The following is an 18,145-nucleotide window of genomic DNA, read 5'->3' as shown; positions in this document are numbered from 1 at the left end:
ATCACAAGTAGGCAGAGACAGTGGCAGAAGCAGGCTCCCTGCCTGATGTGGGGCTCAATCTCAGGACCCTGAGACCATGACCCAAGCCAAAAGCAGTGGCTTAACCCATCCCAATGCTCCTAAATTTTTAAACAGACTATTCTGTCTGTACTTGAATTATTCCCTTTAGGCAAAAGTGCAATTCCCTAGCAGTTTGAAAAAACTCTGTCAAGTATGCAGTACCATAGAAATTTAAGAAAAGATCTCCGTGGTGCTTGATTCTTCTGTGTATCTCCTAAGAGAGGAAAAAATTCAATTTTTGGTCTTGTTATAGGTAATGACACTGGGTGACAAGCAATGCCTTTGTCAAATCTCAATGTCAATGAAGGAAACTATCGTAATTATTCTGAGATAACCAGTATTGTTTGTCTTTGTATTTTCATGTTAGCAAGCTCAGTTCATTACTCCTATTACATATATGGCATTAACTGTTGAAAATTTAGCTGGCATCTTAGTTCATTAAAGCCCTTTCATGATGAAAAGTGATTTATCAGCTATCTTATGTCAAAAGTAAATTTGAATAAACCATCTCTATGAATCACAAAACCCAGCCTGGATTAAAAACTCATTCAATTTTTGATGTCCATGAATTGTGGTTCTGAGTCCATTCCACTTATTGCACTAAGCACACTGTAATAGAAACATGTAATAGAGAGCTTGTATTCTAAATCACAGATCTATAGAACTGGGGATTTAACACATTAGTATGAGTTCCAATAACATTAGCTATACTCTGTAAGTGGGAATAGAGACAAACTTCCAGAATTTGGATAGTGTCCAACCGTTTGTTTCATAGTCCATTATTACAAGATTCTGTAATGGCTATAATTTTGTCTACCAACAAAATAAATATAATGTGCATATATTTCAGATTTCATGGAATGGCCTTGATTTTAAATATTTTGTTTGTTGTCAAATCATGTGTCAGACAACATATCTTAAGCTTTGTTTAAAAAATATGTTTATTATACCTTTAAGTATAAACAGTCTCAATTTCCTAGAAAAGGATTGTGGATTTTACATGTACTTAAGAGTTATGATTAAGGAGAGACTGAAAAGTTGTCACAGATTCTTTATTGGAGTTTGTAGAATTCATTTTCTCATTATCAATGTGAAAATAACTGAACCACAATTTTTTGAGAACAAAAATGGATAGGTGTTTTGTTTTTTTTCAAACTGATTGATTCTAGTATCTTTAACAAGTATGAATAAAAATCGGTTGACGAAATAGAAAATTTCTTAGCACCATTGCTGTAATGTTTACTTTTGGGGAATGGAAATACAGATGAATCCAAATTCTCTTTTTCTTTGCTTACATGGTTTTTAAAATATAATTCAAGATGTGCCTCTAATTACTGCTAATAGTGCAAAATACCAGGCCAAACACTTGCCACTGACTGTCAAGTGTCTTTTTGATGCAGTTGAAGAGAGGGGGAGAGAGAGAGAGAGAAAGGAGAAAGAAAGAGCAATGTCCTTTGAGCAAGACTTTTTGCAGCTGTTGTGTACATTAATCCAGGGAGCAGATCTCCCAACACTAAATATAGCAAGCATATCCTTTTACATGATAAAAAAATTTTAAATGAAAGTCTTTTAACTACAGAGTCATATTATTTTAGATTTGACTTCCTTTAAAAAGGAAATAGGCATCGCACACAAATTCTCTATACACACTGTTATTTTAATAAGTGAACATGTGGAAATACCTATGATGTATGTATCATGTCACAACTTCCTCTGTTGAGGTATTTTTTCCTTAGGACTCAAGGAGGCTGTGATCTCTTGTGACTCACACCAATCCCTTCCAAAATCTTTACATGTAGAAAACTTTATTTTTTGTAAAATTTTGTGTCCCATCAAACACAATTAGGAGTTATCCTAGGTTTCCCTCTTAATCACAGTAACTAGGTCTCTGAAATATCCCTTTTCCCATTGTCAACGCCCTGTTATCAGAACACACTTGAGAACTTAAATCTGGATATTACCTTTCTTTTTTTAGTTGACCCAGTTGAGGATGTCCAACCCAGGCAATCCACTGTGATGATAATTATCCAAGGAGAACTTTTAGATGAAAGCACAGGAGAAAAAGAAAATTCTTCACGCCCTTGGAAATCGAGAGTAGCTGTCCATAGAGAGTGAGGAGTTAACCTTAGTTTCAGTGAAGATGGCTGTAAGAAGCTGGACAACCTGTCACCACCGGAGCCAGAGCATTTGTCAGCTCACAGGTCCCAAGTTATTTTGAGCTGTATAAACCATGTGCCTGTGAAACATTCCACCTGATTGGACAGGAGAAAACTGAGCAAAGGGATTCCACAGCGGAACAGCACCTATGGGCGGTGGGGGTCAATCAGTTTTTCTACCTACAGAATTTCACTCCTTGCTGGAGCCCCAAGCTGTTTATTGATTTATGTTTGGAATTACTACTAAATTCATGACACCATGTTCCACCTGTCAAAGAGAATGGTATTATTTTTGAAATACATCAAAATTCTTAATTTTTAGGAACTTTAATTTTAATGGAAAAATTTATTGTCATTTAAGCACTGATACATTTTAGGAAATTTGGCTGTGAAAAGCCATCCAAAGCTGAGGTCTGACATTTTAAAAGTGGAGAGAGTTTTGGACCAAAGGCTAAGCAAAGGCAGAGAAGATAACTAACATTAAAAGTTGTTAATTAGAGATCACAAACCCCCCCCCAAAAATGGAGAGGAAAAAAACAGCCTGAGAGTAAACCCAACAACAAATGAGTTTGAACAAACTTCATCAGGAAAAAAAACAACAACAAAAACCAACCAGATACTGTTCAAAAGTCAATGTGACTCTGTAACATAATAACATAATAGATTACAACTCCTATTCTTGTATTAATATCTGGAATAACATTTTTGTGTATTATTTGAAAAAGTCTATGCCAGATATCTTCTTTCACAAGCATTACCAATTATCAATAGAAAAGACTGCTTAACCAAACTAACATCTGCTCAAAAACCTTGTCAAAGTTTAGGTTCTTTCATATTAATTTCATACTTTTTCAGAATAGAAATTTGGGGAAAAAGAAGTCAATCCCATTGCTTGGTACAGATTAAGTGTGCTGTAATGTCATTAATCTTGGCAGAAGCCCGCATTTTGAAAATTCAGGTAAATGTCATTGGTTATTTTTTAAAAGGGTCATTCTCAGATGTAGATAGCATGAAATAATGTATTGGCTTGTATCTAGATTCTTTTTTTTTTTTTAAGATTTTATTTATTTATTTGACAGACAGAGATCACAAGTAAGCAGAGAGGCAGGCAGAGAGAGAGGAGGAAGCAGGCTCCCTGCTGAGCAGAGAGCCTGATGCGGGACTCGATCCCAGGACCCTGAGATCATGACCTGAGCTGAAGGCAGCGGCTTAACCCACTGAGCCACCCAGGCGCCCTTTGTATCTAGATTCTTAATTAAATCATTCAACAGTTTGTAGGAATTCTTCTCATTCATTCATTCTTTCATTCAATAAATATTTACCAGATGCCTACTATATGCCAGGTACTGGGTTTAAAGCAGTACACAAAATATACCAAAATTCTTAACCTTATGGAACTTACTAAGAGATCTTTTCACCCTTTTTAGGCATCTTGAGACTCCTATTATAAGTTGAATAGATATAAAATTTCTTTATTTTGATCACATTAGGGGTTTCTCTATTCCCTTCTCATGGAGCTTTGTATTTAAGTAGGCAAGGTGAAAAAAAATTAAGGAAAACTTTTAAATAAGCCAGGTTTAAAGTACTGTTACTGAGGAGGGAAAAAAGGTACAAAAAGAACTGAATTATGTGGATAGGCTGTTTTTATTACCACAGTAGCCCAGATTTTTAATGACGGATTCCTTTGCTCTCTTATCTAATTCTGTGTTGATACTAACCTCAAGGCTACTTAATTGTGTTTATACACTTTCTATTTATATGGTTGCTCCAATAATTTCTTTTTCTTTAAAGATAAGATCTGGGAGCACCCTGGTGGCTCAGTCAGTTAAGCGTCCAACTCTTGATTTCAGCTTAGGTCATGATCTTGGGGTTGTGGAATCTAGCCTCATATCGGGATTTGTGCTTAGCAGGAGGTTTGCTTAAGATTCTCCTTGTTCAAGTTCAACATTGGGCTTCACTCTGGGCATATATATATGTATATACATATATGTATATATAAAAATGAGCACATCTGGAAAATTGGTATAGTGTTATGTAGTAATGCTATAGTTGGGATAGAAAACTAGTAAACTTGAAAACACAGACACACTCACTCACACAAGATTCTCTCTCCTTCTCCCTCTGCCCCTTGCCCTGATCCTCCCTCTAAAATAAATAAATAAATAAATCTTAAAAGGGAGGAAAAAAGCCATTCTCCCCTTTCTAAATAAATATAAGATCATCATCCCCCACTATCCCACTCAGATCTTGATCTATCAATATAATTGCTACTATTTCCTCATTAGGGATATGGGAAGGTGAAACTTCTATTTTGGGTAAAAATAGATGTGCTACAATTTGATTTTCCAAAGGGAAATGTATACACATGCTATAAGTGAACACATTTCTACTTCCATACAAATTATGTCGTGATAAGACAGTATACAAAATTGTTTGAACACTGGGGAAAAGAAAGCTGGATGTAAATACTTAAAATAAATAATATTCAGCAATTGTGGACATCTTGCTTATAATACCAGAAAACTTGTATTCTAACTCTGTTTGTTTTTTTTTTTTTTTTTAATCAGTTTTTTCTCCCAAGTAACCACAACCTCTATTCTGGTTATCACTGTAGTACTTATATAAACATTGTACCACACACCTATTAGTTCAGATTTTACCAGAGTTTATTGATACAAAGAACAATTTTTTAAACTTAAAAAAAATTTCCAACATAGTTAAAAAGAAATTTCAGAAATGACAAGTAAACACAAGATTACATGCCTTAAGCCTTCCCCATAAAGTTGAGTGGTCCATCCAACACATGTGTTTATTGTGGTTTAAACATGATCCTGTGCTTGCCTTCAGCTGTTTTCTTAATTCAGTCACTCAGCTACAGAAACAATTTACTCACGTCAGGGTGATCCACAGGCATATCAAGGAACCTTGGAAGATCTATGACAGAGGAAGTCTTCACTTGGAGGATAAACATGCAAGAATTCTGTGCTAGTAGATTCGTAAAACTTTGGATTTCCTATTTTTCCATATTGCTGTAGATTTAATTCTTGAAAAGAAATTGCTCACATAAACCAAAGTTTCAGTAAGTTTTGTTTAAGTTCACAGGTTTATATTGACTTACGACCCCCCTCCCCAGTATCAGATGAGACGAACAAAAACTCCTCTACATGTTATTTTAAAGAATAAAGACATGTATGGGTTTCCTAACCTTTGTTAACGAGAAGAGTACTCACACCAAAGAAAGGTTCTTGTCCATCCAAAATGATATATGTATGGTAGATTATACAGGGTCTTATCCAAACCCCATGATACAATGTAATTGAGAAATACAATTAAATCCTTACTGAACTTGTTTTTCATCTAAACGGTATTGAAAATGGTTACCTAAAACTAAAACCAAAAACATGAGAAAAGCTCTACGTCCAAAACCCACTTCGTTTCAAAAACTAAAAACATTTTTTGAAAACTATACATAGAACACCTATTTTAAAACATTATCCTGAGAAGTAAATTTGTGGTTACCTGTAGGAGAAACACCATTCCTGTATCAATCAGTCAGGATCATCCAAAGCCCAAATCTCACTGCCTCACTGGTGTCAGCCACAGAAGTATCATGAAGGAAATGTGACACTACCCCACCAGAGTAATGAAGGGTATTTACAGGGTTCTGTGGCAGATCCAGGGACAGTCGTTTAGAACAGATTGCTCCTTCAGATCAACTTTAATAACTCAGTCTGCACGATGTTCTTAGCCTGGAGGGACGGTGGAGGCGGATAATGACTAAGATGACTAAGGAAATAGACTTTTCTTGATCTTTCCTTGGATAAAAAGGATAATAAGGATGGAATTTTTAAGAATAAAGTAGAGGAATGGGCAAAATGTCTATACACAGGATACACATGACATGTTAAATACTTTTTATTTGATATGAAACTAAGAATATGGTTAATACACTTACTAAAATAAATATGGGGAAACAATCAATTATTATAATAATGTGTGCTCCTTCAATTTTAAGGTAGAGTAAAGCTTTACTATATGATTTCTATGAAGACACAATAGGTCTTTCTTCGTTTGTTTATTTATTTATTTTTGCGAGATAGAGAGAGAGAGAGAGCGGCATGCACAAGGCGTAGGTTCAGAGGCAAAGGGAGAAGCGGGCTCTCTCTTCCCCACTCACGGCCTGTGTGCACTCCCCTCTAACCACGGTTCTGCTCTGTTTCTACTAGGACAGTTCTAAAGCAGAGTTCTGCAGTATTTGTCCCTTTGTTACTGGCTTATTTCACTCCACAGAAGGCCAAGGCTCATAATGCATTGCCACGTGTGACAAGCTGCCCTTCCTTAGAAAAGTGCAGGGAGCCTGATGTGGGGCTCCATTCCAAGACCCTGGGATCATGACCTGAGCCTCAGGGAGATGTTTAACCTACTGAGCCACCCAGGCATCTGACACAATAGGACTTTCTTTACTTGTGCTTTTTGATATGGAGAACATATCAGAGTTTCCACTTTTTTAGAAAGTATTATTTCCAATAAGAAAACCTGCTTCCCCGAATTTTTAAAAAGAGCGTCTGTATTTAGCACTAAGTTACTGAAGATATTCAAAACAATTAATTCAAGTACATAATCCTCAGGTATACAATTGATTCTCTCCTCTCACTGCATTAGTATGATTATATTAACACACATATAAATATATCATCTCAGTAGAAATAAGTTAACATTCTTTAGTTGTGTGCTACACACTGTGCTAACCTCTTTATGGACATTGTGTTTTATTTCATGTACTCCTCCAGTGGTCTATGAAGTAGGTACTATTAGAATTCTAATGATGAAAACCTGAGACTTAGAGGTTAAAAATTTGCCCAAGGCCACACCAGTGAGTGACTGAGTCAGGATTAAACATAAGGCTAACTCTAAGTCTGTGCTCATAACTACTACAAATATTTACATGTTCACATTTCTAAAGTATTTGTGAAAAAAAAATTTTTAAGATTTTATTTATTTATTTGACAGAGAGAGTGAGAGAGGGAACACAAGAAGGGAGAGTGGGAGAGGGAGAAACAGGCTTCCCGCTGAGCAGGAAGCCTGAGGCAGGGCTCCATCCCAGAACCCTGGGATCATGACCTGAGCTGCAGACAGACGCTTAATGACTGAGCCACCCAGGTGCCCCTTTGTGAAAAAATTTAAGGATAAAAATGAACAAAAAACATATTATTTTTTAGTGGGTATTTTAGAGGAATGCTATATAGAATTTTAAGTTTATAATTTTTCTGACTGAAACCGGCTCTGAGATTTTTTTGGATGACTAAACAAATTAACATAAAGAAGAGAAAACACAGAAGAAAAAAAGCAAATGCTTTCAGATACACTACCTGCAATATTTTAGCTGAGAACACGAATTGTTATGTAGAAAGAAGCATTGGGTAGTAATGCTGAAAGACTGCAAGACAGTCTGAATGTTTTGAGAGACCTATTTTTTTAAAATTTCTATTTCTGATAGTCATTTTGCTGAGACAATTTAAGAGCTTTGCTCCTTGGGAAGTAAATTTAAATGCTCTGGTGTTACTTTTCAGCTCATCAATATGGGTCAATAAATATTTTGCAAGTTAGGGATAGGAAAACAACAGTTGAAATAACTCTCTTGATAACGTTAGCACTGAATATCTTAAATGCCCGTATGCCAGGCTCTGGGTGATTCCACTCAGATTCTATTTTTGGGAAGCACCGACATCTCAGAAAGCCAAAAACAAAGTTCAGTGTTCTTACCCATGACCCAAATAATCGCATTAACACTAATGATGTGAAGGAAAGGAAATGGGAATTAACTTTTCTTCCAAGTGTGCTCTAAGCCAGGAGTAGCCTAAGTTACTTCTTATTTAATACTCAGAGCAACTCTACAAGGTATTGCTACTTGCAAGTGACAAGGAGGAAACTAAGTCTTAAAGTTTAGTTTTCCCAAAGTTATCTAACCAGTGAGCTGCACAGCTGGGCAAATTCAAATCTAGGCATTTTAGTTTAAGACAAATTTTCTTTTAAAGACAAATGCCATATGATTTCGCTCTTGTTGGAATTTAGGAAACAAAATGGATGAACATGGGGAAGGGGGAAGAAAAGAGAGAGAAGCAAACCATAAGCAACTTTTTTTTTTTTTTTAGATTTATTTATTTTAGAAAGAGAGAAAGAGAGTGCACCTGAGTAGGGGCAGGGTAGGGATGGGTGAGAGAGAATCTCAAGCAGACTCCCGACTGAGTGGGGACCTGACCCAGGGCTCAATATCACAACCCTGAGATCATGACCTGAGCTGGAATCAAGAGTCAGATGCTTAACTTACTGAGCTACTCAAGCACCCCAACTCTTACCTATAGAGAACAGACTAAGCATTGACGGAGGGAGGTAGATGGGGGATGGGTTAAATGGGTGATGGGTAGTCAGGAGGGCACTTGTTCTGATGAGCACTGGGTGTTATACTTAAGTGCTGAATCACTAAATTCTGCTCCTGAAACTAATATTACACTATATGTTAACTAATTAGAATGTAAATAAAAATTTGAAGGAAAAAAAATTCTCTTTATTGGCCCCCACTGCCTTCTCATGAAGAATAATTGTGCAGATGATTTTAAAAATCAGAAATCACCCAAAGGAAGAAATTCACATTATTTTTATATGTTCGATGGGCAAAGGGTTATTAAAGCTATGACTTTGATTTTGGGACTATGACGTTTCTTTAAAAGAAGCAAGAGGAGAACAGAAAACTCACAAGCGACTTCCTCCAGGGCTACTTTCTCAAAAAGATTTCAGTAAAATTGGTTGACTGAAATAGCAAGGGCTGATACATATTTCTGAGAAGTTATCTTATTACATGAAATCTGTCGTGAAATTAGCAAATGTTGAATGGAAGCAGCTTGTTGGCAAGTAGAAAACAGTACAGCATAAGAGCTTGGAAAATGCAAACCATGAAAAACTCAGAAGGAATTTGTATTTTACATCCTTAACCAAGTTTACATTTTTATCTGCATATGGATCTATTTAGTGTTTCTTGCTTTGGTAAACTTTCTGTCAAATAAAGGCAACATACTTTAATGTAGGAAGATCTGGGAAATCTTTTTTTGTTTTGCCTTTTTATTCATTTTTTTTTAAGATTTTATTTATTTATCAGAGAGAGAGGGGGAGAGAGCGAGCACAGGCAGACAGAATGGCAGGCAGAGGCAGAGGGAGAAGTAGGCTCCCTGCTGAGCAAGGAGCCCGATGTGGGACTCGATCCCAGGACGCTGGGATCATGACCTGAGCCGAAGGCAGCTGCTTAACCAACTGAGCCACCCAGGCATCCCATTATTCATTTTTTTAAAAGATTTTTATCTATTTATTTGACAGAGATCACAAGTAGGCAGAGAGGCAGGCAGAGAGAGAGGAAGGGAAGCAGGCTCCCCGCTGAGCAGAGAACCCGATGTGGGGCTCGATCCCAGGACCCTGAGATCATGACCTGAGCCGAAGGCAGAGGCTTTTACCCACTGAATCACCCAGGCGCCCCTTTTTATTCATTTCTGTTCACCACCCAATTGCTCTTCATTCCAAACTGAGAATGAATTATTAAAACCTGTTCATGTCTTAGACATGCTTTCCTTTTTATTTCTGGCCTAGACAATAAGCTTTAATTCAAAATATGGGTTATAATGTCAATAAAAAGGATAAGTACACATATAATGTCATGGAGAAATTAAGCAAGAAAAATTTACCACTGTGTAAACTGAGCTGGGGATAAATCTATCTGTAGATAGTCTACTTGCCTCACAATTTTGTACAAATTTCAGCCAAGTAAAGTATAAGCAGAAATGCGATCATTTTAATCCTATAAACTACATGCTTCTTTTCGACAAGAATCCTGTCTCCAAAAAGTTTCACCAATATTTCCTTGCCTTTTCTTTTCCTCCCTGCCTTTGTTCACTGTTTCTTCACCTTATTATATAATTAACTAGTGGTCCAAATTTCTCATATTGCTGAATTAAACTAATTTTGCTTGTATGTATTTATGCTTCTTCTATTTAACTAGGCAACTCCTTGAGAATTGGAGCCATAAAATTTTTTCTCTATAGGCCAATCGATTTTAATCTCATGGCATGGCACAAATATCTGTCCATAGCAGGGTGATGCATTAATTGTTGAGTTGTCCTAAATTACTCACTCAATTCTACAAATATTTACTGAACGTTTATCATGTTCCAGGAACGATTAAATGACCTAAACTCTCAGCAGCATTAACTGACTTGTCATTGGTGGTTATGATATTAGTTTAACATAGAAATACTATGTAGAATCAATTCTATATGTTGTCTAATTGAATTTAAGTTTAAAAAAAAAAAGAATCAATTCAATTGAGGAAGGGAGCTAAAAATGATTGTATGCTCATTGTGCACCAGTCATCAAGTAAGGAGCTACGTGCTTTGGCTCAGTGGATGCTCTCAATTCCTGAGTTAGTTGATATGGGGTACCCTTGCTTTCGGAAAAGGCTTGGAGCTTGCCCAATCTTGCCTGAGAGTTTTTCCGTAGGTGCTTCCTGGAGGCACTTTCATACGCTTGCATCTTTTTGAACTGGCTTACTACTATTTTTGCTGCCCCTTCCCCCTTTAATCTTTACATAACCTTTGCTTTCTATCAGGTCTTAGCTTTCTGTTCACCCCATAAAATCAAACTCTCTTTTTGCTAGCATAGACTGCTTCTTTGAGTTCGGGTTTTCAGGACCCAACTGCCCATCACCGAGGAGCGGTTCTGTCCACTCTCATGCACTGGTCTTTGGGATTCCAGCTCAAGCCACAGACTGAGCTCCCTATTTTCACAGGAATAAACCATACACTTAAAATACACATAATATTTTCTAATTTAGATTAAGATTTCCTCTATTTGTGACTGACTCCAAATTGGACTTCTGAAAGACAGATAAGCCAGAATGAATTATTTAGCTCTCTGAGGGATCCTAGCTGACCCAGCCCAGTGTCCACATCAACCAAGCTTTGTTGTTCACATTCAATATATAATTTAATTTAATAGAACAACCCAGGAAGTATGGGTCATTACCCCCATTTTATGGAGGATGAAACTGAAAAAATTATATGGTACTGCAAATTCAGGGATCTGAAAAAGTCTCAGGAAGTATACCTTGAGATTGTCTAAGGTATACTATATTATTATCTTAATTTTATAGAGGAGGAAACTAAAGATCAGAGAAAAAATTTGCATAAGACCACTCAGAGCTGTGATTCACACCCAGGTCTACATGACGCCAAAGCCCAAGCTCTTTTCGATTATATCACAGTACCTTTCAGAGGAATCCACGCTGTTACTAATGCCTTTAGGAATCAATTTGGGAAAAAGAAAAAAACAAAACAAAACTCAGAAGATGCAGAGTAACAAGAAGGAGGCCTCCAGTGATTTGGAGGTTATGCTGATTTACTGATTCGCTCCAAAGTCCTTTCAAGTTGTTAGACATTTGGATGACTCACTATCTCTAACCAGTCACAGAAAAAAACTTAAAGGAATTGAAGCAACAATAAATAATGGACGATCCTCTCTGTGCATCTCAATCTGCCAATTACTAGACATGGTGAAATCAGGCCTGAGAGACCATATGTTTACTATATTTTAAGTAGACATTTACTTAGCATTTCATCTTTTTTGAAGTTATTTGCAATCGCATACTGGTTATTAGGCTTTAATAAAAACAACAACAACAACAAAACAACAGTACTGTGCTTGAAGTTTTATTATTATTATTTTGTTACAGAGGAACATTACACACTAGAATACCCATACTACATGTAGAAATATATTAGCAGTAAAACCCTGATTGCCAAGTTTTCATTATTAATTTAGTTCAATAACAGCTATTTTGGGGGATACCCCAAGCTTTATCTGTTATCAAAATTTGTAACAATAAGTATGTGCCAAATGAGACAACGTGCTTTGAGTAACTGACTGTAGATGACAACTAAAAGAAACATAAAAGTGGCACCCCACTTTTGCCTGGGTGGCTCAGTGGGTTAAGGCTTCTACCTTTGGCTCAGGTCATGATCCCAGGGTCCTGGGATTGAGCCCCACATCGCGCTCTCTGCTCAGCGGGGAGCCTGCTTCCCCCTCTCTCTCTGCCTGTTTCTCTGCCTACTTGTGGTGTCTGTCAAATAAATAAATAAAATTTTTTTAAAGATTTTTATTTATTTATTTGATAGAGAGAGATCACAAGTAGGCAGAGAGGCAGGCAGAGAGGCAGGCAGAGAGAGAGGGGGAAGCAGGCTCCCCACTGAGCAGAGAGCCCGATGTGGGGCTCGATCCCAGGACCCTGAGATCATGACCTGAGCCGAAGGCAGAGGCTTAAACCACTGAGCCACCCAGGCGCCCCAATAAAATATTTTTTTAAAAAGTGATTATAGATTCTTTTTTATTTCTACCTGATAGTTACAGCAAATATTTCATTAAGTCTTAAGAAAACTAGTTGTGAGAACCAATGAATTTATTTTGTTCATTAAAGTGATCTAATTGCTTATGAATTTTATTTTAATGGTCATTCATTTCAAGGTACTAAAATCTTTCTCCCTAACTACTGGGAAATCTCATAAAATAGAGGCCCATATTTCTTTTTTTTATTTTTTAAAGATTTTATTTACTTATTTATTTGAAAGAGAGAGTAAGTAGGGTATAGGGGTAGAGGGAGAAGCAGGCTCCCCAGGCCCAATGTAGGACTCAATCCCAGGACATGGGGATCATGACCTGAGCTGAAAACAGATGCTTAACCGGCTGAGCCATCCAGGCACCTGAGATGCAGCTTTTCAAAAAAATTCTTATCTGCCTTTTTATTTTGTGTGAATAGTAAGTGGGAGATTTGGATGATCATTTACTACATTTGCAATTGAGATGGAGTGGTTGGCAGAGTTTTATTTTATTTGAGTATCTCTTCTCTATTAATTTAGAAAGATAAGGTGAGAGAATGTTTCCAAGTTCAGGTAATATTTAGCTCAAACAGTGAAAAAATAGATGGGCAGAAAAGCCATTGTAAAATTAAGATTTTCCCCCCTTAAACTCGGAATAATGATGCACATGGATCGAGTTTAAGAAAGATTCATCACCTCTTTCAGAAATAAACAGTAATAATAACATCTAGTTCAGAAAGATGAATAATTTTATAATTAAACATTAATATATGTTGGTTAGTTTAAACACAGCATTTAAAAAAATATATCAGTGGTATAGTAATACGGTAAAAAAAAATCAAGCACTATAATTAAGCAGAGAATAATTGTATGGAGAGTTGGCTTCCAACTCCACCATTTCCTATGTGAGAAGCCTCAGGCAAGTTATTTAATCTGAGTTTCGTCATCTTTGAAAAATGCGGAAAATAATAGTATCTATCAAAGGACTGCTGCGAGAATGAAGGGAATTAATACTCTTAGAATAATGCCTGGCTTCTAGCAACTGGCTCATAAATGTTAGCCATCATTATTACCATCTTTATTATCAAAAGATTATTTTAAGTATTTATCTGTTAATCTGCTTTGTGAAGTCCTAGGGAGTGAAGGAGACACAGTTGCACTAAGCTGTAAACCCTAAGGAAAGGCCAAGGGCTGAATGGGCCACCTAGACTGATGACTCAGACACAGTGCAGTTCAGGTTTCCAGACTGATTCAGTCCTTGGCTTGTCTCCTGACACTGACAACAAGAATGCTAATTAGTGCCAAGAGTGATGAGTTTTTGTAGCACGGGGTGTTGTTCATTAGAGATTCAAATCAGATCACTTATCTCTTATATGGAACACCAATAGTGATCAACCAAGTTCAGATTCAAACCAATGAAATAGAGGTAAAAAGCTTCATATCTAGTTACCATGCTCCTGAGCCATCTGCTTCTGAATTCTAAATTCTCAACTCACCCACTGCCAAGGGGCTAAACATAGCTAAAGGATTTAAGTTATAATTTGATCTGACAACCCAGGTATCAAACGAAACTTCTTTAGCCAAATAAGTAGAGTGGTGACAAATATCAGAGCCATATATCCACTCTATGGTATGTGCTTTATGACAAGAAAATAGTAATTGAGGGTACTGGTAAGTATCTTATTTCTCATCTGATCTAAAAGAGGATGTCAGCACGAGACTGGTATTCAACTTAGGTAACAAAAGAATTGTTAAGGTTAAGTGATTTAGACAGGAGAAAGCTAGGGAAGTGAGGAATATCTTAATCTTTCCCTGATTCTAAATTATCTAATAGACAAATGTTGAATGCATAGAAAGACCATGCAGAATAAGATAAAACAGATTTAGAACTATTAAGTAAATGCTGGAATGGAAATGATGATGAACAGGGTCAGATGTCAAATATAAAGAAAAGTGATGTTTTAAATCTTATTATTTAAATGCTCTATGTATTAACACTGTATTTGAAGTGTTTTATTGTTTTTTATTAGTTATTTCTCATCAGAGTCCTGTCAGCAAATGTTTTTTATACTCTTGTTTTCCATATGAGGAAACTGATATACAGAAAGAATAATTACCTTAGTTACACAACCACCCAATACTAGAAAAAAAATCCGAGTGTTGAGTTATTATTGGCATAGATCACTATTATTTTATTTATCTTCAAGTTTTCATGAACTGTGTCCACATACGTAGGATTTAGGAATTATTATAAGTCAACATCTTGGGCTGCCTTGGTGATGCAGTCAGTTGGGCATCTGACTTGGTTTCAGCTCAGGTCCCCATCTCAGGGTCATGAGATTGAGCCCCATGTAAGGGTCTGCACTTGGCGCAGGGTCTGCTTGAGATTTCCTCCCTCTCCCTCTGCCCCTCCCACTCATGCTCTCTCTCTCTCTCTCTCTCAAATAAAGTTTAAAAAAAAGTGTTAGCATCTTTTGCCCATCTCTGAATCAAATTCATACAAAAAGAAATAAGAAATAACATGTCTAATTCTGTTCTATTTTCATATTTTGAGAAAAGGTCATCATCAAAAATCTATTTAGAAATCTCATCTCCAGGTAACATATTCTTCTTTTAAAAATGTATTTATTTTAAAAATATAGATTAATTCAATTAAAACTGTATTTTTAATTGTGGTAAAATAGACGTCAGATAAAATTGACCATTTTAACCATTTTTAAGTGTATAGCTTTGTGGCATTAAGTACATTTATATTGTGCGATCATCACCACCTTCCATCTTCAAAACCTTTTTCATCTTGCAAAACTGAAACTCTGGACCCATTAAATAATAAGTACCAATCCCATCTACACCTAGCCCCTGGCAACCATTTTACTTTCTTTTCTTATAAATTTGACCACTTGGAGTTCCAGGTAACCCATTATGAACATTCAAAAAAAATTTTGTGTGTTTTTAAAGAAAGCTTAGAGGGAAATTCCTTAAATTGCTCTTTCTGATCATATTCTGATATGTAAGGGTTCTCCTTTGAGGGTCTACAAAAAAGAAAGGGTTCTTTTTTGGGGGGTCCTCCTTCGAGGACGTTCTAGGTACTCAAGAGTTTGTAGAGTTGTGAAACGGCTCATATTTCAGAATGGAGGCGGGACCTCCATCTGTGTTGTGGTTTATGGTTGGAACTTCTGCCCTGCCAGTGCCCAGGACACTTCTGCAAACAATGGTAAGAAAGAGTTACTGGCATGCCTTTCATGTCTCACCTCCTTTCATGTCTTACATCTTTATACGGTTACTAGCCACTTACATTTTTATTTTCTTTGAATGTGCTAAAGAACAAGCCCCAGTAAGATTATCTTAGGACAGCACAATTTACATATCACAAGGGAAATTTTATTTGTGATAAAATACTGCTGGCTATATTTTTATAGCATGGTTTTGCCAAGAGTTTAAGCCATTTTATAATACTTGAAAGAAAACACAGTGAACTACAGCAAGGCTGAAAGCAGTTTCCTAATTCTTTTAAGGTCAAGGACACATTAAAAAATGTTGTGGATCTCTTGGGGCACCTGGGTGGCTTGTTACCAAGATAACATGGGGCACCTTGGTTAAGCACCTGCCTTCCACTTGGGTCATGATCTCAGGGTCTTGGGATCGAGCCCTGTATGGGTCTCACTGCTCAGCCTGGAGTCTGCTTCTGCCCCTACCCCTCCCTCCACTTTCCCCTCCTTCCCCTGCTCATGCTCTCTCTCTCTCATATAAATAAATAAATAATCTTTAAAAAAATGTTGTAGATCTCTTAAGTGATGATAAATATAATTTTTAATCCATTGATTCAAAAATTTTGAGGACAAAAAGCAACCATTAATTCAATACTTATTTTTTTACAAATTTATGTTCTATTACTTATAATACTATCCTATAAATAAAATATTTATTCTGTTTTCAGACAAGGCTTGATGTACATATGGATTGTGGACCCTTTACAATTACTTCATGACTGTCCAGGGTTCTTACTCACAAGTTGGAAATCACTGACCTAAGGAAAAAATCAGGTTCTAGCTCCAGCTCTCTCCTAGCTATAGGACCTTGAGCAAATCATTCTATAAGATTCAGCTAACTTATCTTTTCAGTTACTGAAAAATGAGGAAAATGTTTTAAGAGATTATGAATATAATATATAAAGTATTTAAAATCTAAATGTGAGGGGCACCTGGGTGGCTCAGTTAGTTAAGCAACTGCCTTCAGCTGGGGTCATGATCTTGGAGTCCTGGGATCAGAGTCTCTTATCGGGTTCTCTGCTCAGCGGGAAGTCTGCTTCTCCGGCTGACCTCTTTCCTCTCATGCTCTCTCTCTCTCATTCTCTCTCACCCCCTCTCTTTCTCTCAAATAAGTAAATAAAATCTTAAATATATAAATGTGATAATAAAAAAATCTTTGAAAGTGATATATTGGACACATGGGTGGCTCAGTCGGTTAAGCATCTGCCTTCCACTGGGGTCATGATCCTGGAGTCTCAGGACTAGGCCCCACATTGGGCTCCCTTCTCAGCAGAGTCTGCTTCTCCCTCTGCCCCTCACCCCATTCTTGTGCTCTCTCTCTCTCTCTATCTCTCTCTCAAATAAATAAATAAATAATCTTTAAAAAATAAATTAAAAATAAAAGTGATATATAAATATGGTAGAATTTTATACTGGGACACTGGTGTGGCTCATTTGGTTAAGCAGTGGCTCTCAGTTTTGGCTCAGGTCGTGATTTCTGGATTGTGAGATAGAACCTGTGTGGGGTTCCACGCTCAGCATGGAGTCTGCTTATCTTTTTCCCTCCCACTCTCTCATCTTCCCTCTCTCACTCTCAAATAAATACTTAAAATATATTAAAAAAAACAAGGGCTAAAAAAGAATTTTATATCATAAAAAAAAACACACGGAGGCATCAGCCAAACACCTCTAACACTTGGAACATTAAAATAGAAAATCAACATACAATGACTAATGTATGTAAATTTAGGCACCTTAAGAAAAGAACTGTCGTTCCAATATATTTATAAGGATGTTCATAACTGTTTGTAATAGCAAAAAATTTAAAAATCATACTTTTTTTTTCTTTAAAGATTTTTATTTATTTACTTGACAGGCAGAGATCACAAGCAGGCAGAGAGTCAGGCAGAGAGAGAGAGAGAGGTGGAAGCAGACTCCCTGCTGAACAGAGAGCCCGATGTGGGGCTCCATCCCAGGACCCTGGGATCATGACCTGAGCTGAAAGCAGAGGCTTTAACCACTGAGCCACCCAGGTGCCCCAGCGTATATTTTTTAACATGGAAAGATATGTAAAATTAAAAAAAAAAAAAAAAGCAGTCTCCAAAACGGTGTTTATAATATGCCTCTCTTTTGTTTTTTAAAGTTCTGGAGTAAAATATTCCTAGATGTTAAATAGTTATATCTAGGTAGTGGAATTATGGGGGATTTTTCTCTCACATTTTTTTCTTAGCTGTATTTATAAAATATGTCTGTTAAGCACATATTATAT

The 18,145-nt window shown here is 36.6% G+C and overlaps 1 protein-coding gene across 1 annotated transcript in view; it reads right to left on the bottom strand.

The window, feature by feature from the left end:
• MYPN (myopalladin) overlaps window positions 1-2,279 on the bottom strand; it is a 101,625-nt gene extending 99,346 nt beyond the window's left edge. Inside the window, exon 1 of the mRNA XM_004777830.3 lies at window positions 2,022-2,279. The gene's annotated coding sequence lies outside the window, so the exon portion shown is untranslated. The remainder of the gene's footprint in view (window positions 1-2,021) is intronic.
• Between the last annotated feature and the right edge of the window lie 15,866 nt (window positions 2,280-18,145).

Source organism: Mustela putorius, unplaced genomic scaffold (assembly GCF_011764305.1).
Source record: "Mustela putorius furo isolate JIRA1106 unplaced genomic scaffold, ASM1176430v1.1 tig00000698_pilon_pilon_pilon, whole genome shotgun sequence".
NCBI lineage: Eukaryota > Metazoa > Chordata > Mammalia > Carnivora > Mustelidae > Mustela > Mustela putorius.
This window is presented reverse-complemented; position numbering and strand designations above follow the sequence as displayed.